Below are 24,022 nucleotides of genomic sequence, written 5' to 3'. Positions count from 1 at the left end.
TACTTAAATTATTATGACTCAAAGTTTATAGTGACGATGAGAGAGAGAATAGTTTATGGTGTCATTCACCAAGATGGTGTGTGTGATGTTGAAGGGATGGAGGAAAGACAGTGAGTTCCATTCTGAACTATGTTTGAGAGGCCTGCAGGACATCACGTTAAATACTTAGTTGGGAAATGGCTCTGGAGCTTCTGTGAGAGGTTATTTATTTATTTATTTATTTATTTATTTTTATTATACTTTAAGTTCTAGGGCTGCTTAGGCCATGGGGCCAAAGATGATCACCTACAGAGAGTCTCTGTGGCAGAGGGAGAAAAGGACACTAAGACAGCCTTCTGTGGCCCCCAAAATTCAAGGGTCAGCTTGCTGGAGGAGGAACCAGGGAAACCAAGAAAATAATGATGTTTCTAAAACAGATACAACAGTAGATGTGTCCCATAATACTGTGAAAGTTGAATGTCTATTCACAAGGATGATTTCACATCTCACATGTTCTTTACAGCACTTTCACGTGCATTATCTATTTTGACACTCCCAGCAACCCTCTGAAGTCTTCTTTAGTTATGTAAACTGAGGCTCAGCTTTTCAAATGGCAGAGCTAAGACTTGAAAACAGGCCTTTTCTGCCCCCAATCCAGTCCTTTTCCAACTGTCTCAAACTTTTGTCAAAATAATAAAATAATAATAATAATAATGAATACTACCTTTTTTCAAAAGCCAAGTGAAATGCAGAGTTGAGTTACTCTATTCCTGTAATTCTTGGAACTATATGACCTATCGATATTCTTTGATCCTCTACTTCTCAGTCACTTTTCAATCACACCAATGATTGTTAATGTCTTTTGGCACCTGCTTTTTGGCCTGGGCCCAGATGACTTGGAAGAGCAGCCCTGAGGGCCCAGAGAGCAGAGGAACAGGCCTCCTTCCTCAGGGTAGGTGGATACAGAAGGATGGAACATAGAGGTTCTTGCACACATCTTGAAGGTGATTGGGAATTTTTGCCCTGATCTTGCCCTGGTGAGGGGCAAATGCTGGTTTCCTCAGCATTTCTGTCCTTTTCTCATTTACCAGATGAGAATGTTCTCTCGAACACGGGCTTCAAAGTTGATCTAGTCTGCTTCTAGATTCTGGTTCTGCCACTTGCCAGACATGTGACCTTGGGCTTGTCACTCGACTCTTAAAAGACTCAATTTCCTTTCCCAGGAAATGGGCTAGTAATTTCTTCCTAAGGGATTTGGAAGTTGTGTTTGACAAATGATGGATGCTTAAGAAAAATTGGTTAAGTCTTGATTGAGATTAAAGCTCTCAGTGGCTCCCATTGCTCTGGGATAAATGGCACTTTATCTTAAATGGGCTGCAACTCCCTGTGAAGTCCAGCCTCTACCTTTCAGCCTTCCCCTGCAGCGTGGATCACCAAAGCTCTCGGCTCCAGACACACTGGCTTTCTTTCCATCCCTCCCATTCACCATGCACCCTGTCACCACGGGGCCTTTGCATGTGCTGCTCCCTCTGTCTGGAATGTCCCTCTTTCCCCTCCTACTCACCTTTCAGAACTCAGTTTACATGTCCCTACTGCAGAAAAGCCTTCTCCGACTCGTAGATAGGCTGACCTTTGTACACATCTTTCTCATTGCACTTAGCATAGGTGCAATTTTCCATTGATCTGTATGGTTTTTGGTGCATGTTTGGGAAGATTGGAACCTTGTCTGTTTTTGTTATCTTTGAATTCTTAGTGCTGGCACATATCCTGTCACATAGTAGATCCTCAATATTTGTTGACTAAATGAATGAATGAGACAATGTATACAATTTATTTGACAATTGCTAGTGTTTAGTCGATTTCAGTTGGTTTCACAGACCTCAGAAGTATAGCAGAGATCTCTTGTGGTTGTGAAGTGCTGAGTCCCTCTGGAAGATAATATTGTGTTATGATACTAATATAGTGTTTAGAGTTGTGCTGAAATGGAATTTGAATCCAAGCTTCACTTATGAACTGAACAAATTATCGTCACCTCTCTGACCATCTGTTTTCTCATATGCAGCACGGGACAAATATCGCTTCCAGACCTGTTGTTGATATTCATTAAAATATTTATGGAGTACCTTCTGCATGCCAGGCACTGTTGTAACCACTGGAAATACAGCAGTGAACAACATCAATAAAAGTAGCTGCCCATATTTTGGTAGGAAAGACAGAAAACAAAGCAAGTAAGTAAAATATCTATATGTTAGATGGTAATAAGTGTAAGAAAAAAATGCAGCAGAAATGAGGGTGGGAAGTATGCAATTGATATTTACATAAGTAAAGTGATATTGACAGGAAGAAATGAAGAATGTGAGAGAACATTTTAGGCAGATAGAAGATAAGAACCAAGGCCCTGAAGCAGGAAAATGCATGGCAAGGTTGAGAAATAGAATAGATTAGTCTAGCTGGCTGGAGAGGAGGGGTAGGGGTGGAGGGTAGTAATCAATGAGGTCTGGTGACAGGGATAAGATCATGTAGGGTTTTATGGGTCATTATAAGGACCTTTACCCTGAGTTGAGGAGAGTTTTAGATAGAAATGACATGCATTTTAATAGGACCACTGTGGCTGCTATGTTCAGAATGGAATGATTAATCTTAATCAGGGAAGAACCAGGGAGGCCAGTCAGATAAGAAAGTCTAGTGTTTGAGCCAGGGTGGTAGTAGTGAAAGTGGAGAGGAATGGTTGGGTTCTTTATGTATTTTCAAGGTAAAGCTGATTTGCTATTGGTGTGGATGTGGGGTATTAAGGAAAGAAGACCCAAAGATCAGTGAACAACAGGAAGAATGGAATTACCATTTACTGAGAGGAGGAAGGTTTGGGGAGAAGTCAGTTTGTCACATGGAGTGGAAATCAGGACTTCATTTTTGGACTCCCTAAATTTAAGATGCCAAGTAAAGACATACAATGGCAGTTAGATAAATAAATCTGAAATTTAGGAGAGGTATCTGTAATGAAGATATATGTTTGGGAATTGTCTGCAAAGGGATGATATTTAAAGTCGTGAGACTGGATGGAGTAACATCTTGTCTAATTTTGGTAAATGTAGATTTAGAAACAGAAATTAGATCCAAAAACTGACATTTAGTAGAGGTTGGGATGGTAGGGGATGCCAGCAAAGAAGTCTGGCAGCCAGTAAGGTAGGAGGAAAACCAGGTGGGTATGTTATCCTGGAAGTCAAATGAAGAAAGTGTTCAGAGGGGAGGGAGTGACCCACTAGAGTCAAATGCCATTGAGAAGTCAAGTAGGATGAGATCTGAGAATTGACCATTGGATTTAGCAATGTGGAGGTGAATGGTTTTATTATTGTATGCATTTGTGTGTGTAGTGGAGGAAGAAAAAAAATTAAGCCACAATGACTTTCTAGGAAGGCTGCCTTTCATTGAAGGGAAGTTGCTTTGGGTCAGCTGTGTCTCTGTTAATATATGCAAGTATGTGCCTGGAGCCTTAGGCAGTAGGATTGAGGGTAAGCTAGACCCTTTCTATAACGGAGTGAAAAGAATATGGATTGGGGGTGCACTGGGGTTACCTGGAAGGAAAGGGATGAGAAGGAAGATAAGAGGAGAGTGTGTGAGAGAAGTTATTGAGATGACCTGAAGCTGGAGTTGTAAGAAGGACCCCGAAAAATGTCTGATGGCCAGAGCCACAGAACCTTAAAGAATAGGAAGGATAATGTTTAAGTTAGATGACTTGCTAGGATGCAACCATCTCTCCTTTGGCTAAATGTTTGATCAAGTGTATCACACACATTAATAGCATTTGAGAGAGAGAGAGCGCAAGCATGTGTGTGCATACATATACATGTGTGTGGTAGAAACTGAAGAGGTTGAACTTCGTGCTTGAGTTGACAGGAGGTGGGCCAGATGGAGGATGTATGACATGGAAGGATGATCCACAAACTGAATAGATGCAGCAGGGCATGGAAATCAGAGCTACAGATGATCATGGGAGGGTTAGTTTCCCTAGAAATTTATAGAGAAGGCTTTGGATTTCCCCTGGTGTGGCATGCGAGGCTTAAGGTGACAATACCCGGAGACATCTGGGTTAGAACTTAGAAGGTACCATATGAAACACAATAGTGTTTCAGCAAATGCTACTTTCATTTCTCCATCCCAGATCCTTTTTAACCAAAAGTAAGCAGGCTCTTACTTTTGGTTAGAGCCTGTTTACTTTTATTAATTAACCACTATTATTAACTATTCAAAATGTACTAGTTGCAGTAGGCAGTATAAAATTGAAGGTAAAATAAGGACTTTGTTTGCTTGCAGTTGAGATGAGGAGCTAATGTAAGGCGGGATGAACTCAAGGGCTAAGTGTCAGATTTGTCAGTCTGAACAAGGGTTCAGACTATTAGAGCCATGGATTTGCTCGGTTACTTGGTGCTCTGCAAGTTTTTGGCCTTCCAAAGGCACTAGACAATATTTAACCACTGTTTCACAGGGCAATGAATTGGTCAATTTAGGTAATACTATAACAAACAGTGCCCAGATTTCAGTGACTTAATCTGACAAAGGTACACTTCTTGTTTATGTTCCATCCAATGTGGATCAACTGGGGTTGGAGCAGGTGGGGTGTTTTGCTCCACGTTGTCATCCAGGGACCCGGATCTTTTTGTTTTTAGTGGCCCCTTTGGCCACTTAGGCCTCAGAGTCCTCTGCTGGGTATTCTGCATCTGATTGGCCAACAAATGAAAAAAGAGTGTGTGGGGAAGGACTGTGTGACCCCAGTTGCCTCCATCCAGTAGGGGCACACTAGTTGGACTCATATACCTGTGGTGAAGATTGGCCATGTGGCATCACTTTGATGCAAGGGAAATGAAAAATGTGGCTTAGCTGAGTACCCATGAAGGGGAACTGGGTCTAGTGAACATCTAAATTTTCAACAATCTCTGCCATGGAGGAAAATAACATAATTACATAGGAAATTTTTTAAACAGAATGTTAAAATCTGGGTGAAGATTTAAAAAAAATACTTTTTATTTCATAGAAGACAAATTAAGAATACAAATTAAGTGGTAAGGGTGTTAAATATACTTGATAGCTAGTACTTGATATTAGAGGATCCTGGCAAACCTCTTTTATTGACATTTTAGTATTTATTTATTTATAGACATAACTACATGCATGTTTAGGTGGTAAAAGCAGCTTCTTGCAAATGGGCTTGTACACCAAGCTGGGTTCTCAAGTACTTTTACCAATAGACTAACATTGGTGAAGCTGTATTTTCTCAAGCTGAATTTGGGGGCTTTGAGAACATTTTTGACGTAAACTTTCTGAGGGAAACTGGGACTGACAGTTGGAAAAATATGGAGTGAGAGTAAGGGCATGTGTTTTATTCTGCTTTTTAGGAGATAGAGCAGGTATTTATTTCAATTTAAAGGATAAATTTCAAGAGCAATCCCAGTGTATGAGTTACTGTGGATATAAAAATGAACTTCTTATTTCTCATCCTGCCAAGAGAATACAAACATACCTTGCACATATTGTGGTTTGGTTTTAGATCACAATAAAATGAGTGTTACAACAAAGTGAGTCACATGAACTTTTTGTTTCTTTTTAGATTATTTTCTTATTTTATTTTATTTAGAAACAAGGTCTCATTGTGTTGCCCAGTTTGGAGTATAGTGGCACAATCATAGCTCGCTGCAGCTTCAAACTCCTGGGCTCAAGAGATCCTCCTCCCTCAGGCTCCCAAGTAGCTGGGACTACAGGTGAATGCCACCACACCTGGCTAATTAAAAAAATGTTGGGGGCGTCGAGACAGGGTCTTGCTGTGTTGCCCAGGCTGGTCTCAAACTACTGACCTCAAGTGATCCTCCTGCCTTGACCTCCCAAAGTGCTGGGATTAAGTCGTGAGCCATCACACCCAGCTAAATTTTTGGATTTCTCGGTGCATATAAAATTATGTTTACACGTACTATAGTCTATTAAGTTTACAATAGCATTATACTTAAAACAACAATGTACATACCTTAATTGAAAAGTACTTTATTGCTTAAAAATGCTAACAATCATGTAAGCCTTCACTGAGTAATCTTTTTGTTGATTGGAGGATCTCACCTTGATGTTGATGGCTGCTGACTGTGGGTGGTGGTTGCTGAAGGGTGGGGTGGCTGTGGCAATCTCTGTTTTTTTTTGAGACAGAGTCTTGCTCTGTCACCCAGGCTGGACTGCAGTGGTGCAATCTCGGCTCACTGTAACTTCCGCCTCCCAGATTCAAGCGATTCTCCTGCCTTATCCTCCCGAGTAGCTGGGATGACAGGTGCATTCCATCGCGCCCGGCTGATTTTTGTAATTTTAGTAGAGATGGGGTTTCACCATGTTGGCCAGGCTGGTCTCGAACTCCTGACCTCAAGTGATCTGCCCGCCTTGGCCTCCCAAAATGCTGGGATTACAGGCGTGAGCCACTGTGCCCAACCTTGTTTCTTAAAATACTTAACAATGAAGTTTGTCACAGTGATTGACTCTTCGATGATTGAAATATTTCTCTCTAGTATGTGATGCTGTTTGATGCCATTTTACCCACAGTACAGCTTCTTTCAATATTGGAGTAAATCCCCTCAAACTCTGCCACTGCTTTATCAACTCAGTTTAAATCCTTTGTTGTCCTCTCAACAATGCCCACGGCATCTTCACCGGGAGTAGATTCCATCTCAAGAAGACACTTTCTTTGCTCATTCATAAGAAGCAACTCCTCATCCCTTCAAGTTTTCTCATGAGATTGCAGAAATCTGAACATATCTTCAGGTTCTACTTGTAATTCTAATTATTTTGCTTTCTCCACCACATCTGAAATGACTTCCTCTACTGAAATCTTGAATCCCTCAAAGTTATCCATGAGGGTTGTAATCAACTTCTTCCAAGCTTTTGTTAATGAGAATATTTTGACCTCCTCCCATGAATTATGAATGTTCTTAATGGCATGTAGAATGGTGAATCCTTTCTAGAGGCTTTTAATGTATTTTGCTGAGATCCATCAGAGGAATGACTCTATAGCTGCTATAGCCTTACAGAACGTATTTTTTAAATAGTAAGATTTGAAAAGCAAAATTACTCCTTGATCCATTGGTTGCAGAATGGACATGTGTAGCAAGCATGGAAACATTAACCTCCTTGAATGTCATTAATCTCTGTCTACAACATTAATCTCCATGAGAGCTCTTGGGTGACTATGTGCTTTGTCAATGAATATTTGAAGGGAATCTTTTTTTTCTGAGAAGTAGGTCTCAAGAGTGAGCTTAAAATATTCAGCAAACCATACTGTAATCAGATGTGTTGTCATCCAGGTTTTGTTCTTTCATTTATAGAGCACAGGCAAAGTAGATTTAGCATCATTCTTAGGAGCCCTAAGATTTTTGGAATGGTCCAATGAGCATTGGCTTCAACTTAAAGTCACCAGCATTAGTCCCTAACGAGAATCAGCCTGTCCTTAGAAGCTTTGAAGCCAGGCATTGAATTCTCCTCTCTAGCCATGAAGAGTCCTAGTTGGCACCTTCTTCCAATAGAGGCTATTTTGCCTATGTTGAAAATCTATTATTTAGAATAGATTCATCAATGATCTTAGCAAGATCTTCCGGATAACTTGCTGCAGCTTCTTCATCAGCACTTACTGCTTCACCTTGTACTTTTATATTATGGAGATGGCTTCTTTTCGTAAACCTCATGAACCAACTTTGGCTAGCTTACATTTTTCTTCTGCAGCTTCCTTACCTCTGTCAGCCTTCATAGAATTGAAGAGACTTAGGCCTTACTCTAGGCCTTAACTTAAGGGAATGTTGTGGCTGCTTTAATCTTTTATCCGGACCACTCAAACTTTCTCCATATCAGCAATAAAGCTGTTTCACTTTCTTATCATTTGTGTATGCTCTGGAGTAGCACTTTTAATTTCCTTCAAGAATTTTTCCTTTGCATTCACAACTTGGCTGTAACTGTTTGGCACAAGAAGGCTAGCTTTCAGCCTGTCTCAGCTTCTACATGCCTTCCTCACTAACTTTAATCCTTTTGCAGCTTTTGATTTAAAGTGAGAGACCTCTAAAGTGACTCTTCCTTTCACTTGAACACTTAGAGGTCATTGTAGTTATTAATTGGCTTAATTTCAATACTATCCTGTCTCAAGGAATAGAGAGGCCCAAGGAGAGGGAGAGAGACAAAGGAACAGCTGTTCAGTGAAGCAGTGAGAATACACATACCAAAGACTGATTAAGTTCATCATCTTATATGGGCAGGGTTTGTGGCACCCCTGGACAATTACAATAGTAGCATCCAAGACCACTGATCACAGGGCATTATAACAGATATAATAATAATGAAAAAGTTTGAAATATTGTAAGAATTAGTCAAATGTGACATAGACACACAAACTGAGCACATGCTGTTGGGAAAAATGGCACCAACAGACTTGCTCAAGGCCGGGTTGCCACAAACTTTCAATTTGTGAAAAAAATGTAGTATCTGTGAAGCACAGTAAAGTGAGGCACAATAAAATGAGGTATGCCTGTAATTATTTTGAATAACACACAAAAAGAGGCCTTTGATTTGGCTAAAATAGTGCAGTTAACCAAACTTTATCATCATCAAGCAAAATGTAATATAGTCATCTTTCTACTTTTTGTGGCTGAAGCAGAGTATTTGAGGAGAAGCAGAGCAAGCATTGTAATAATGTAGGCGAACTAGAGAAGAATTCTATGGACAATTTATAAACCATATGTGCCATTTTCAAAAGAATACTGACATTTTGGGGCAAAACCTTATAGGTTCTGTTGTGTGTTAGTCATATGCCATTGCTTGAAATTATATCACCGATACAGCCTTGAAATATGAGATTTCTTTTAATTAACATCCTCATGAACCTTATCACCAGGTTCAATGTGATTTTTGTTCTTGATATACTCACTCTTTTGCCTGAGGCTGCCTACAGGAGGCCATGTCCCAATTCTCCCATAAAAATGACTTCCACATTCCACATCCCAATTACTCTGAAGGACCTGCCCAAGATACCTATAAAACCCTACTACAGTCTACACCACCTTCTAACTAATATTCTACATGTGTTTTTGATCAATGAATCAGATTTTCAAAAGTCAGAATGGTTTTCCACGTGGAATTTGAGTAAATATATAAACCTTTGTTATTTATATACATGTTTCAAAAAATAACATATGAGACCAAAGATGTAGAAAGAGCACTGGACTTAGAGTCAAACGAACTCACTTATCAGGCCAGCCACTTACTCTCAGAGTGACATTGGGAACATTAGCTAATCTTTTTGAGTCTCAGTTTCCTGATTTATAGTTACCTCCAGGGTTATTGTGAGACTGACATGAGCTAGTGTATGCCAAGGGCTCACACAATGAGATGCTTATGCTAGGTGTTCAGGAGATAAAGTTGCCTTGCCTTTATTAGGAATTTTTAGGTATCAAGAAGAAACATACTCAGCTCAACTGTTACTGGGAATACTTTTGGTTACAAGTGACAGAAGCTTAAACCAAATGGATTTAAATGTTATAAGAAATTTCTTAGCTCATTTAGTTGATGATTCCGGAGGTGCACCATTAGGCATGGCTTGGTCCAGAGGTTCTGCATATCACGAGGGCTGTGTGCCCATTTTCCTGGGATACTCTTGGTTTTGCCCAGCTTCATATTTTGGCTTAATCTCAGGTTGGCTTCTTTCGTGTCACAAGGCTGCCAGCTGCTCCAGGACTAGTTTCCTCATTTATATCCAAGGAGAAAAATAGTTTCTGCTGTCCCAAACACCAAATGGTAGTTATGAACTTCCCTCTGGCTGGACTAGTTTAAGTCATGGGTTCATCCCTGAACCTATCAGTGTGACTAGGGAAATCTGATTCCTTGTTTGGCTTAGACCAATCAGGGCTAATCTCTGGAGCTGGGGAAGTGGAGTTAAAATTGCTGAAATCACGAATCTGGGGAGTTTCTTTTCTTATTAGGAATGGGGGAAGGAATGGGGCGCAAGACATTCCACTGACAAATCCACTCCTCTGGCTTCTTCCCATGTCACACACTCCTTTCTCTCCTTATGTACATCTCCAAAAGTTCATGCCTACTGGAATCACAAGCAGCTCTCATATCGAGCTCCATATTCTGGATTTGTGGCTGATGTGTTTTCTTCTAGGTCAGCTTCTGGATGGAGATTTTCACACTCTGATATAGCTAAATAATATTATCCACTCCTGTGGAAAAACTTACAATTTTCCTCTCATTATCTAATCTCACAATCCTCCTTTTAGTAATAGAACTCCTGATTTTCAACCAAGCACATGGCCACCCAGCTAGACACCACATTTCCTAGACTTCTTGACATTAGATGTGGCCATGAATCCAAATTCACAACGAAAGAATGTGAACAGAAGTCAAACATGCCACTTCCCCATTATAACCTTAAAATATATCATTGTCCTCTCTTGTCTGTTCCCCTTCCTGGGAATGAGAATACTACGTGGTTGTGAGCCAGGTGGGCCAAAGAGCATAACAACCCAGGCCAGTGGTCTCGAACAGGGGTCCTGGACCAGCAGTCCAGGGAGCTCACTGGAAAGGCATATTTTCAGGTCCTATTCCAAAACTGGTGAGTCAGGAACTATGGCAGTGGGGCCCAGAAACTTCTGCTTTAATAAGCTCTCCAGGACATACACATTAAGTTTGAGAACCACTGTTGGTGTGATTTTTGGTCCTACACCATCCAACATTTGGCAGTATATTTGATTGTCGCAATGTGGAGGGACAGGAAGGTACTGCTACTGCCATCTAGCAGGTATGGAACAGGCTCACTCTAACCATCCTACTATGCACTAGATAGAGCTTTATCAGGCCTCAAAAGTCAATAATGCTGAGCTTGAGAAATCCTGCTCTAAAGAAAGTGGAATGATGAAATCGAAGCACTGTGAGTTCCTGGCTAACCCTGGGCAGAACTGTTTAGGGACTCTCTGATCTCTGGTCTGCACTGCCCAATATGGTAGCCACCAGCGACATGTGGTATTTGAGCTCCCGAAATGTGGCTAGTCTGAATTGACATGGGCTATAATTTAATTCCTCCCAAAAAAGAATGCAAAATATATCAATAGTATTTTATGTCAATTACATGCTGAAATGAACATATTTTGGATATATTAAGTTAAAAGAAATATATTATCAAAAATTAATTTCACGGCTTATTTTTTCCAGTGTGGCTACTAGAGGATTTTAAGTTACAAATGGGACTTGCATTATATTCCTATTAGACAGTTCTGCTCTAGCACTTGAGAAATAAACTTCTTTCTGTCTTCTTTGAGTCACTGTAGTTTTAGGTCTCTTTGTTGCAACAGCTAAGCCTGTTCTCCTTTCTACGATAACCCAGTAAATATAAAATGGTGGAGGATAACCTCAAAGAAAACTTTTATTGGAAGAAATAGACAATGAGAAAACAGTACACAGTGGTCTCTGGTTCACTGTATGTATTTTTCCCTGCTTCACAGGAATGGTGAAGTGTTCTTGCCTTGGTAATGCAGCGAGTTCCTTGGTTAGCCAATCTGGCAAATCCTAGATGTGCTCTCTGGAAACGTCTCCCTTGTCCATTGTCCTCTTAGCTCATCTGAGATAGATATTGGCATGTATGCCCTTTTTGGGATCTGTACTTCTTTGGAGCCCATTACTTTTTTGTGCAAATTTGAGGGGCCTGGAAATTACCTCGGGGATTGAGTAATCACAGGCTGTTTTCAGCCAGGCTTGGGTTTCTTGGACTGAACCAAATTCCTTAAAAACCTGAAGGCTTCCTGTCTATTTGCCTTCCACCAATTCCATGAGCTGATAATCAAAGCCAGAGTCTTTGTCTAGTCATCTCTGAGTCTGGGAATTCTGGTCTCTCAGCAACAGGCTTCGGTGCTCTGCCTTCCAATATAACCAGGGCTGTGTACTTGGCCAAAATTCTGCCATCCATCGACTGTCTTGCAGTGCAAAAAGCAGCCAGCCCATGGGTGCCGCCCTACAGAGATACCTGCCACTTCATGGTGAACGAGCAAATTGCCGGCATCCTGCCTGTGAGTTTCCATAGAAGGCATGGGAAAAGTCAGTTGGTCAGAAGTGGCTGAAGCTGGGGCAGCAGGGCCAAGAGGTGGTGGGCTCATCGTGATGGCTGAGCACTTGAATAAGCCACAGTCCCCTGTTGTGGAGCAGCAACAAGGCCAACAGGCATGAGAGCTGTTTACACTCTGAATAAGGCTCCAGTTTCTGAATATCTTTCTGGGCTCCATAAAACCTAGTTGTGTGGCCAGGTTGGTGGGTTTCAGAAGTGAGAGCAGGGTGACCTCTCTATATAGGAAGTCCCGTATAAGAACCCTTTTTCCTGGCCTAGCCAATACCTCTCCAAGTGAGCATCCCAGCCATGCACCCCTGCTGTCTGTACACAGCATACCTGCTTCCTAGGGGGTACTTGTCAGGCACTCGAAGTCCCCTGCTTTTAGAAATGGACAGAATAAAATCCCCCTCTTAGATTCGTAAGTAGATTTTTCTGGCAGAATAACGAGCCCCTCTTGCCATTAATCTTAATAAGCTTTGGGGCTAACAAAATCCATTTTCCCAAGGTCGGAATTATTCTTAAGTGGACTTTGGGAAACATTTTAACCTTTTCGTCACTCAGGCTAAAGAATTAAAACACATTTCTGGAATTTTTTTCTGGGGTTACTAGGAAGCCAGAGCGAGGCGTGGCTGCCTTTGTGTATTTTTCTTTAGAAAAACCTTGAAGTCAGGGGACCCAGGCCCTTCTCAGCTCCGGTTTGTGTTTGTATTTCCACGTAGAGTGCACATTCCTGGTGGAAATTTCTAGGAAAAAGAAGAAAAAGTGGCATAATGATAGACTAAAGCAAGGAAAATGTTTTTATGAAGCAAACAAGCCGAAAATGAAAAAATGGGAACAACTCTGACCCTGGTATACCACCCTACTCATAACCCAGGCAGCGGGGTTACCAGCTTCGCATTACATTCTCAGACTGAATTCATCTAATGTAAAACAGTGCATGGGAACCGAACTCCCCGTTTTCTCTCAGGTATGGTGACATAGTAGGAGATGTCACTTTGAATACTCCCAAATGAGAAAGAAAGATGACAGATTTGGCTGCTGCATGGTTCAAAGATGCAGGAAATGGATACAATACGTGGTGTCGTTTAGATTCAAAACAAGGGCACTTGAGTGTTCAGTGTTACTTGCAATAAATATATTAGATTTAAGCCTCAGTTTGAACCTAACCATAACTGGATTCTTAACTATCTAGTTTAAATGACTGGTAACATGAAGCATTTCATAATTTCTGGTCCATTAGTTGTGATCAGGTCCTAATTAACATTCCAGGACCTGGTTTTAGCCAACCTATGTGGAAAATTTGAAGTGGGAACACATATTTGGGGCCCTGCCTCTAGTATGGTGTGTATCATGTTGTGGTTTGTGCTACATTTTTTTTGCAGGGGTGCAGAATTGGACCAGTGGAGATTATCTATAGAGTTATGAGTTGCTTAATGTTGGGGATATGTTCTAAGAAATATATCGTTACGTAATTCTGTTGTGTGAACATCATAGAGGGTACTACCCAAACCTACACAGTGTAGCCCACTGCATACCTAGGCTATATGGTATAGTCTATGGCTCCAAGGCTACAAACCTGTACGGCATGTTACTGTACTGAATATTGTAAGCAATTCTAATGCAGTGGTAAGTATTTGTATATCTAAACATACCTAAACATAGAAAAGGTACAGTAAAATTATGGTATAAAAGATATAAAACGGTACACCTGTACAGGGCACTTACCATGAACGAAGCTTGCAGGACTGGAAGTTGCTCTGGGTGAGTCAGTGAGTGAGTGGTGAGTGAATGTGAAGGCCTAGGACTTTACTATACACTACTATGGACTTTATAAACACTGTACACTTAGGCTACACTCAATTTAGGAAAACGTATTTTCTTTCTTCAATAACAAATTAACCTTAGCTTACTGTAACTTTTTAACTTTATAAACTTTTTACTCTTTTAACTTTTTAACCCTTTTGTAATAACTGCTTAAAACACAAACACCGCTGGGCACATGGCTCACACCTGTAATCCTAGCAATTTGGGAGGCTGAGGCGGGTAGATCACCTGAGGTCAGGAGTTTGAGACCAGTCTGGCTATTATGGTGAAACCCCGTCTCTACTAAAAATACAAAAATTAGCTAGGCATGGTGGCTCACACCTGTAGTCCCAGCTACTCGGGAGGCTGAGGCATGAGAATCACTTGAACCTGGAGGCAGAGGTTGCAGTGAGCTGAGATATTACCACTGCACTCCAGCCTGGGCAACAGAGTGACCCCCTGTCTCAAACAAACAAACAAACAAATAAGCAAACAAACACAAACACATCACATTATACAGCTGTACAAAATATTTCCTTTCTTTATATCCATATTTTATAAGCTTTTTTCTATTTTTAAAATTTTTAACATTTTTCTTACTTTTAAAACTTTTTTGTTAAAAACCAAGACATAAATACACACCTTAGCCAAAAAAGGGTCAGGATCATCAGTATCATTGTCTTCCACCTCCACATCTTGTCCCACTGAAAAGTCTTCAGGGAGAGTAACACGCCTGGAGCTGTCATCTCCTGTGACAACAGTGCCTTCCTGTGGAATCCCTTCTGAAGGACCTGCCTCAGGCTCTCCTTGAGAAGGTATCACTCTTTTCAGGAATATGTCCATGGTGGTTTATTTTTCTGACCATAAATTTGTGTGAGTAATGCATTGTGCTACAGTGTTACAATAGCTACATTACTAGGCAATAAGAATTTTTAAGCTCAATTTTAATCTAAAGGACCAGTGTCATTTATGGGATCAATTGTTGACCAAAATGCCATTATGTGGCACATACTGTATTTTCTTTCTTTGGTATTAACTGAGCAGTATTTACTTCCTGGTCTAAAGATACTCTCTGTGTGTAATGTAAGGAAAATCCCTTCTTTATGGCGGTAAGATTCTCATCTATTGATCAGTTAAGGCTAAAAGCTAAACTCAACTTCTCCACTTCACTTCTTTATCTGAGTGAGAACTGAAACTCTCCGCTGCCCATATTATGCAGCCTTGTCTGGAAAATCCACACCATGTACCCCTTGCTCCTCTAATAGGAATCCAACCTGCTTCCTTGTAGCCCACTGTCCTTCTCAGGGAAAGCTTATAGATTTTTCTTAGACTCAAACTCATCAAGAGGTGATGTGCCTAAATAACTTGAAGGAGAAACATAAAAAAAAAATAGCCGGGCATGGTGGCGGGCACCTGTAGTCCCAGAAAAAAAAAAATTCCAATACTCCATCCAGAAGGATCTGACAGACAGGGTCATCCCAGCTAGTGTTTCATGGAGCAACAGTGATTAGAGTGAGAAATGCTCAGTCTGGGAAGAGATGAGAATGGCCAGAGGCTGATATTGCCTCAGGACTTATAGCCCTGCCAGGCTGTAGGAAGTGATCTTAGTGTATAAACAAGAGCAAACATATACCAGAGACAGCTAGTTGCTTATCCCAATATGTCCAATAGTGCTTTTTTTGTGGTATAAAATGGAATAGAGTTGCCAGGATATAGCTCATCCCTGGATGTGGTTTGACAATCTACAAATACTTTTAGTCTCAGCAGGGTAGCTGTCCATGTTCTTATGTATGTATTTGCATGTTTGTGTGGCTCTTGCATTTGTCACTGGAAAAATTCCTTATGGATTAATGTGTCTCTGGTTCTGTACCCATGCTACTTTGGAAAAAAATAGAGATGAAGAGCCTTGCTTAGCTGGCGGAGACTTCTTCCTTCAAGGAATGGGGACAAATGTTCTTGATGCCTGGGTAGCTACTTACTGGCTCCAATAGGAAGAAGAGATGGAGGATATAGGCATAGGGCTGGAGGCAGGCATTTACATGGTTAAACAAGACTTTCTGAATGGAATTCGTATAATAAACAGATTTCCAACTTCCATGCCACCAAAAGTCTAGATGGGTGATATTTGGAAAGTAGGAGGTTTCTCCCCCATTTTTGTCAGTATCAGCTTTAGTCAGATATATATATCTTACTTTTATCAAAGTAGGTAACTGATATAGCTACATTTAGACAAGTGCATCTAGAGAGACAAGAACTTCCACCTATTTCTACCTACTGTAATATTAATAATGATCATATATAATTATTGCTATCTTCCAGATAAAGTTTATTAGGACGTTATAATATGTTTTGCACACACATCCCAGAAATATAGTTCCTCTTTATTTGGCCCTCAGTATCCGTGCAATTTAAATTATCTGTAGACTGCTAACTTCTCATGTGACACACAGTAGATGAATGGGGAGAAGAGACCACAGAGCTTCAGGTAGAAGAAAAAAAGCATTTCTTTCCTTCCTTTCTTTACCGTCTGATGACTTATACGACTGTATAAACAAGAGCAAACATACACCAGAGACAGCTAGCTGCTTATCCCACTATCTATTCTCCCTTCCTCCTTCATAAAAGAGCCTGATAGTTAGCTAGTTCTGTAGTTTGAAGGTTTTTCCCTCAAACCTCATGTTGAAATTTGATCCCCAGTGTCAGAGGTGGGGCCTAATGGGAGGTGTTTGTCATGGGGGTGGACCCCTCATGAATAGATTAGTGCCCTCCCTGGAGATTGAGGGTGACGGTTTCTCACTCTACTAGTTCCTGGGAGAACTGGTTGCTAAAAGAAGTCTGGTACCTTCCCCCACCCTCTACTTTCTCTCTCTCCATTTGATATCTTCACAGGCCAGCCCCCTTTCACCTTCTGCCATGAGTGGAAGGAGCCTGTGGCCCTCACCAGATGCAGATGTCCAAACCTGAACTTTTCCAGACATCATTACTATGTGCCAAATAAACCTCTCTTCTTTGTAAATTACCCCGTCTCAGGAGGTATTCCTTTATAGCAACACAAAAATGGACTAAGGAAGCTAGACATGTTGCCTTTAAGATAAAAGGCATATTTTCAAGCCTCTTGTGTTGCTAGGTATGGCCCTCCATTAGTTTCTAGCCAGCAAGATATAAGCAAAGTACTGTGTGGGACTTCTAGGAAGCATCCTTAAAAGTGAGATAATGTGCTTTTATTTTCATTTCTTTTTCCATCCTACTACCTAGAGCTCATATGGTATGGATGAAGTGCCAGCAAACATTTTGGAACATGAGGACAGTGGAGAGGGCAACTGGAAGAAGCCTGGGTCCTTGATGTAGGTTGGTTCTGGTTGACACATTTCCCATTTTCTCTTTTAAGAGAGAAAAATAATCTTGTTTAAGCCACTGTGTCTGTATTACATGTAGCCAAATCAAATGTTAGCTGTTATACTGTGAACAAGGAAAGAGTGGGTGAATTGAGTTCTGGTTCTTGGCACCCAGTGTCTGACTACAGTAATGACATTTCCCTGGAGCAAATTTTTTTTCCCTGGGCAACATACCAGCTTTAGATGAGGCAGTCACTCACTCTTCAGACAAGGGTCAAAGCAGCAAACAGCAAGGTTTGTTGGGTTGATGTCTTAGTCTGTTTTGTGTTGCTATAAAGGAATATCTGAGGGTGAGTAATTTAATATAAAGAAAAGAAGTTCGTTTGGCTTATAGTTCTGCCAAAGCTACAAACTTCTTGTTGGGAATATTTACACCATGGGAATTGACAAATGCTAAAAATCAGTTGTTGTCATTGTTGTTTTTATCAGAGATCCTGCTTATCCACAGACCACTGGCTAACACTGGACTATTGTCCTAAAATTTTTTTCTTTTTCTTTTTCTTTTCTTTTTTTCTTTTTTTTAAAAAATTATACTTTAAGTTCTAGGGTACATGTGCACAATGTGCAGGTTTGTTACATATGTATACATGTGCCAATTTTTTTTCTTTCTCATTGAACTATCAGAGAACATTCTAGGGTATAATAATTACATACATAATTTGAGGTTAATGGGTTACAAAATGCTTTTCCTGATATTATATCATTTAATTATTGCAACAACCTGTGAAATAGGCAACACAGTTTTTGTCATCCCCCTTGTATAAGAGAGGAGCCAAGATTTAGATTTATACCAAGTGAATTAGGAGCAAAATTGAGATTAAAAGCCAGTGCTGTTGTTTCTTATTCCTGCTGATTTCACTGGAATTAACTCATTTTCCAGTTAATTTGGAAGAAGAAAAGGAGAAGGAGGAGGAGGAGGAGGAAGAGGAGGAGGAGGAGGAGGAGGAGGAGGAGGAGGAGGAAAAATCTATTCCAAAGGAAAAGACAAATCAAATTTTTTCGTCTTCAGTTTTTTTTTCTAAAATACGCCTATTTGAAAAATAGCATATAAAGAGTCAATGTAAGAGTTTAGAAAATGGTACAGTATTTTTCTTTGAATGCTAGTACCAGATGTAGTTATCTGTTAAGCTGTGGTGTGAGCAAGTGCGCTATCGAGGAAAGAGTATGAGTTTTGGAATCAAATGCCAGCTGCCAGACCTGGCATTCTCAAGTTACTGCTGTGTGAACTTAGGCGAATCACCTAACCTTTGCATGCATCAGTTGTTTTCACCTGCTACATGCGTCTAATAATGAACTCTTAGGGATACTGTGAGGATTAAATGAGATAACTATGTAAAGCAATCAGGACAATGCCTGGCACACAGTGAATGTTTATGAAAAGTCATAGCTCTCTTTACTTTTAGATTTTGAGTACTACCTATCATAAAGTAAATCATGGGCTGTGATTCATGCCTACTTTTTTCTCAGAATGAGCCAAAGTGTCTGTAATCTAAAACCATATATATTATAAGTGTTCTGAAGGGTCTTGTGGGTGTCCAAATCCAGAACTCATATTACAAGTTTGGGGGAGACTGAGAGTTTGGAGAATTTTGTGAGAAAGGACAGCAGTTTTTAATTTTGCTGTCTGTCTCTAGTACATTCCATGCTGGCTTTTGAGACCAAAACCAAATCTGGCAGCAGCAGGCAATCATAGAATTTTCATGTAATTCAATAATTTATCACAAAGAATATTCATTTATAAACAATGACTTGTTTTGGAATGATAGCAGCTGTCAGTTTGGAGGCCTTGTTTCTCCCCGCTGGGACAGGAGTCTGGCTTCCCCCTTTGTTAAATCATGCAGGGTCGCTGAGTTTGGAATCTGAGGCTGAGTGCACTTTACAATGTGTTTATGTTTTGGTATGTGCATTATTTCATTTTTACTTTGCGGTCATGAAACCCATGTTGCCAGATGCCAAAGGAGTCTCTGAATAGCCCCCTATATGTGGAGAGGAAATAGTCAAACTGAGAGCAATGATTGCACCTGAAAACCTTGAACCAGAAGATGTAGAAACGTAATCCTCTTCCATGACAGACACACAAATGCCCTGGTGCTTCTCTGTGTCATCACTTAGATTTGCTTCAGCAAAAAAGAATCCTGGATCCTTTGCTCTTTGGAAAATTTATTGCCAGTATGATTTGTACATCAGAAAGTTGTGATTATTTCTCTCTAGTGTCTTGGGAAATTCAGTGTTTTGAGTTCCAGAGAAGATCAAACTGCCTGCTGGGAATAAAGTATTCAGCATCCTATGAAACCATTTGATACCTTGCACCACTTTCACAACTTTCATGTCACTAGCAGCCAAAGGTCCCTGGTTTTTCTTACAGCTCCCCAAACTTTCATGAGCGCCTGGAAAGCTGTTTGTAAATCAAGAGAGGAACTTGCCCAAGTCCTGGAGGTCTTCCATGTCCAGCATCCATTTCCATTGCCTGATGTGGCATTTACACTCACATGTTGGTCTTTAGAAGTTCAATCAAGTACACTCTCAATGGCCACTTACTAACTGTAGTCAACTGAGGACCTATGACATGATCTACTGGGGGGTTGATTGGAGGTTGTATTGTGTCCCCCTGCCAAAAAACCAACAACATTTGTTGAAGTTCTGACTCAGGACCTATGAATATAACCTTATTTGAAAATAGGATCTGGATCTTTGAAGATGTAATCAAGCTAAGATGAGGTTATTAAGGTGGGCTGTAATCAATGTGACTTGTGTCCTCACAGGAAGAAAGAAATTTGGACAAAAACACACAAAGAGAATGTTATGTGATGACAGGGGCTGAGATTAGAGTGATGTAGCTGCAAGAAATGCCAAGGGTTGATGGCCACTGTGAGAAGCTAGAAAGAGGATGCATGTTTCAGAGAGAGCATGGCCCTCCAGACACCTTAATTTCAGACTTCCATTCTCCAGAACTGTAAGGCAATATTTTTCTGTTGTTTTAAGCCACCCCACTTCGAGTACCAAAATCTGTGTTAGTTTTCTAGGGCTGTAGTAACAAAGTGCCACAAACTTGGTGACTTAAGTTCTTCCTGGGTGGCTTTCATATGTCATGAGAATCAGAAAAGCCCAATGGAATTCTGCAAATCATGTCCTCCCATCCTTTTAATACAACTCCTCTGTCTGCTGTTCTTCCCCTAGCATCTTATAATGCTCTTCACAACTCTGTCTGCTGGCACTCTGAGTGTGACATCACCATTCCAGGCAGAGGTGCTCGGGCTCCTGGCTTCCTTGCCCTGTGTCTGATTTCATCACTCATTGGCCCTTTGCCACGGAGTAGCAATCACTTAACGAGATGAATAACTTCCCAGTGGGATGACTTCTCTATGATATTCCTTCCAAGGGTCATGTTGCCTTAACACAGACATCATCTTAAGACTTTTCTTAGGAAGCACAAACAGTCTCTTAAACACCAGGATGGACTAGAGGGGAAGATAGTATCAGTAGCCCCCTTGAGGTCCTTTAAAGAACAGGGGTGGTACTGTGTTTTAATTTCCATTTTACAAATGAAGAGATAAGTCAAGAAAGAAAGAGCCACTTAACTAGATTATCTCTCTTAGTAGTAATTCTTCAATCCATTGCTGTTTTTCCAAAAATAGACTTTGTCTTAGGAGAAGGGATTTTCGCTTGCAGTAGAGAGACCATGTGTGGTTTCTAGTAAGCAGACCCCCTTAATAGAGGTCTTTGCTTTTGTTAAGGGACTAGATCTTATACACTGAGAAATATGTTAAAAATGAATTGTAAATTTGTAATGATATTAAGTCAGATCCTCTCACCCATTTCTTTCCTCTAAGTTGAAGAGCCTTGAGTCACCTTCATTTAGTCTGCCTGTGACCTATGAATGGTCTGGCACAGTGAGGCATGTGGTAAATTTCCACTCCTGTTTCTTCTTTAAATATACACTTCTAGCTGTTTTCCCCACTCTTGAAGTTATATTCAACTTAATTATAAATTGTTAGATTAAAGTAAACAATACGGGGCATTTTAGAATGAGGAAAAGGAGAGGAGAGTTGGCGGTGGTGGGGAGAGAGAGAGAGAGAATGAATAAAGAGCATCTGGAAACCTGGAAGAAAGTGGTACATTTGAAACCTGATAAGCTGCTGCTGGTATTACCAGACCTCATGGTTTATAACAGCCATGCAACATTTATGGCTAAAGACATGTGCACTTCTTACACAGGCACAGCACACCCACACTCCAGGGCAAACCGGGGACATGGCACTTGGGACTTGAGCCTGTGGTTGGCTAAGCCCTATGCCTGCACTAAGCTCTATGTGTGGGGACATGATTGTGTTGACATCACCAGTGGACCCATTTTAAGCAGCTGCCCAATCCATATCTGTAGGATATCTGGGAAGCATGACAGATTGAAATGAAAGCACAAGAAAGGACTGAGGAACTCCTGAAGCCCTCAGATGGATCACATTGTAGGGGGAAGCAGATGGACCAGGTGCTTTCTCAGTAATTATAACAGCTACTCAAGCCACCAATTATGGATGTTTCCTAAGCATTTCGCATTGTGCTAGGAATCTGACATGCATTATCTCATTTAATTCTTACAACAACCCTATGAGATGTGTTTTATTAATTCCTTTTGATAGATGAAGGAGCTTAGTCTTAGAGCTTAGCACACTGTCTGATGCATAGTTGGCCCTTAATAAATACATGTTGACAACATGATGAGGAGTAACAGTAATGCGCTTAGGTTTACATAGTTAGCAATTGATGGAGCCACATTTACATCCACTCTGTGTGGTATTTTCAATTATGCAAACCAATGTACTCTGAATGGAATTTTAGATTGAAATAACAGAACTGGAGCTTGATTTGCTCAAGCAAAAGTCAGAAATCCAAGAGTAGTAGCACTGAAATACTTTTTTTGGCAGAGTAAAGGATGGAGGGCTGGTGTTGACTATGGTAATAGATCAGGGCAGTCAGGGTAGGGCTGTGAACAAGGCAGAAAGGCTTTTTAGGTCATAGTTTGCAAGGACAGACTTGGGCTTGTATTGGGGTTCTTGGGTGTAGGTGAGGTAAGGGTGGAGAGGTTCTGGAATCTTACAGGATATGAGCATAAGGAATGAATTAGTTGAGTAAGGACAACTCTGGACCAGCCAATGCCAAGGGATCAGTGATAACAATCTTGATTTCTTTCTCTTTTGCTTGGAAGAAACTGCTATGTCTACATGCTAATGTATGGTTCTGCAGCCCCAGGTCCTGTTTTAGAATCACAAGGGCATTTAGGGCAACAGGAGTTTGATTCCAAAGAGGTTATATCACACTGGGCAATCTGAAGATGACCACTTCAGAGATCGGAAACAGTCTGTGTCATCATCAGCAAACATGGCCCTCCAAGAAGCAACTGTGGCTTGAGTCAATGGAAAAAATATTGTGAGCAGGAAAATGTGAGCCATGTGCCTGTGCCCTGCCCAGTTGCCTTCCCCATCTGAGGAATGGTCTGCCCTTTGAAATACTAGGAGTGAGGCATTTGCACGCAGGGGCTTGAATGGTTTGTGACATGGGAATGTAGAGTTGGCCAATTCTCCAGGAAGGGAGCTAAGTTTAGAGAAGCTTTCAGGCCTGGTTGTTACTTCATTGTGTAACTGCTGCCTCGTGGGAAGGGAATGAGCCCATAGGAGCAGAATGCCTTTCAGATGTGGTCCCCCTAGGTCAAACAAAGCTCTCTGGAGCCTCCACAACCCAAAAAGGCAATGGAAAGGAGCTTCAAAATTAGTTATTTCTTATTCATGGGTTATACCAATGTATCATCTAAATTGATAAAGGGAATATACCCAATCTATTGGACAATGTTGATGGCCTATCCAGCATCCATTCTCTCCTTTCTTCACAGTGACATCTCAGTTTTGTTCATAGGATTTAGGGAAAGTTACCCCATCTCTAACTTCAGTGGTAAGACTCAATTAATTGAAAGCAGCTAAAGAATCTAATCCACTTGTTAGTGAATGCTTCAGGAATGGGCATATGACCCAATTCTGGTCTAAGAATGGGTTACTGGAGACTTCAGGCAGGTTATTCCTTGTCCTTAGGAGAGTAGAACAGAAGTCAGCTTCTTCTTTCAAAGGATGTGAATAAGGACGGGTGATCCCCTACCTCTTGCTGTTGGCTGCCATCTTATGGCCAGAAGGGAAGTCAGATTCAGATAAAACAAATTAATGGAAGAGAGCAGAGACTTACAGAGAAATGGAGGCCTGAATTTACCATGAGAATAACCTGTCTACCTCTGAACTTCCAGCTATTTAGCCAATATAATTCCTTGATATTTTAGCTAGTTTGAGTTGGATTTCTGCTACCAGCAGTTGAAACCTTTTGAACTGATAAACTCTAGAACTGGTAATAACATGAGAGAGAGAAGAAAGTGGTAGTAGTTAAGGTGAAGTATTGGTATGACAGGGAAGACTGGGAAAGTGAAAGAAAAGGCAAAATTTACCCGAAATAGCTGGTTGGGACATTTGGGACTAATACTCAACCTTACCCTGTATTTTTGTTTATTAATGGTTGTAGGTAAAAGGAGGAATGGCAGGTGTCAAGGTTTCTTTTGCCCAGTGGATTATGGCAAAAGATTGTCAAAATCTAAAAGCACAGCCTCTGTCTCAATGTCAGGTGGGTAGTAAAGAACAGAGGTGATGAGTGCATGTCGGAAGAAGAAACAGATGAAATCGCCCTGCCCATTGGCCTGGAAAAATTG

This window comes from Macaca fascicularis, chromosome 8 (assembly GCF_037993035.2).
Source record: "Macaca fascicularis isolate 582-1 chromosome 8, T2T-MFA8v1.1".
In the NCBI taxonomy this organism is placed as follows: domain Eukaryota; kingdom Metazoa; phylum Chordata; class Mammalia; order Primates; family Cercopithecidae; genus Macaca; species Macaca fascicularis.
Note: the sequence above shows the minus strand (reverse complement) of the source record.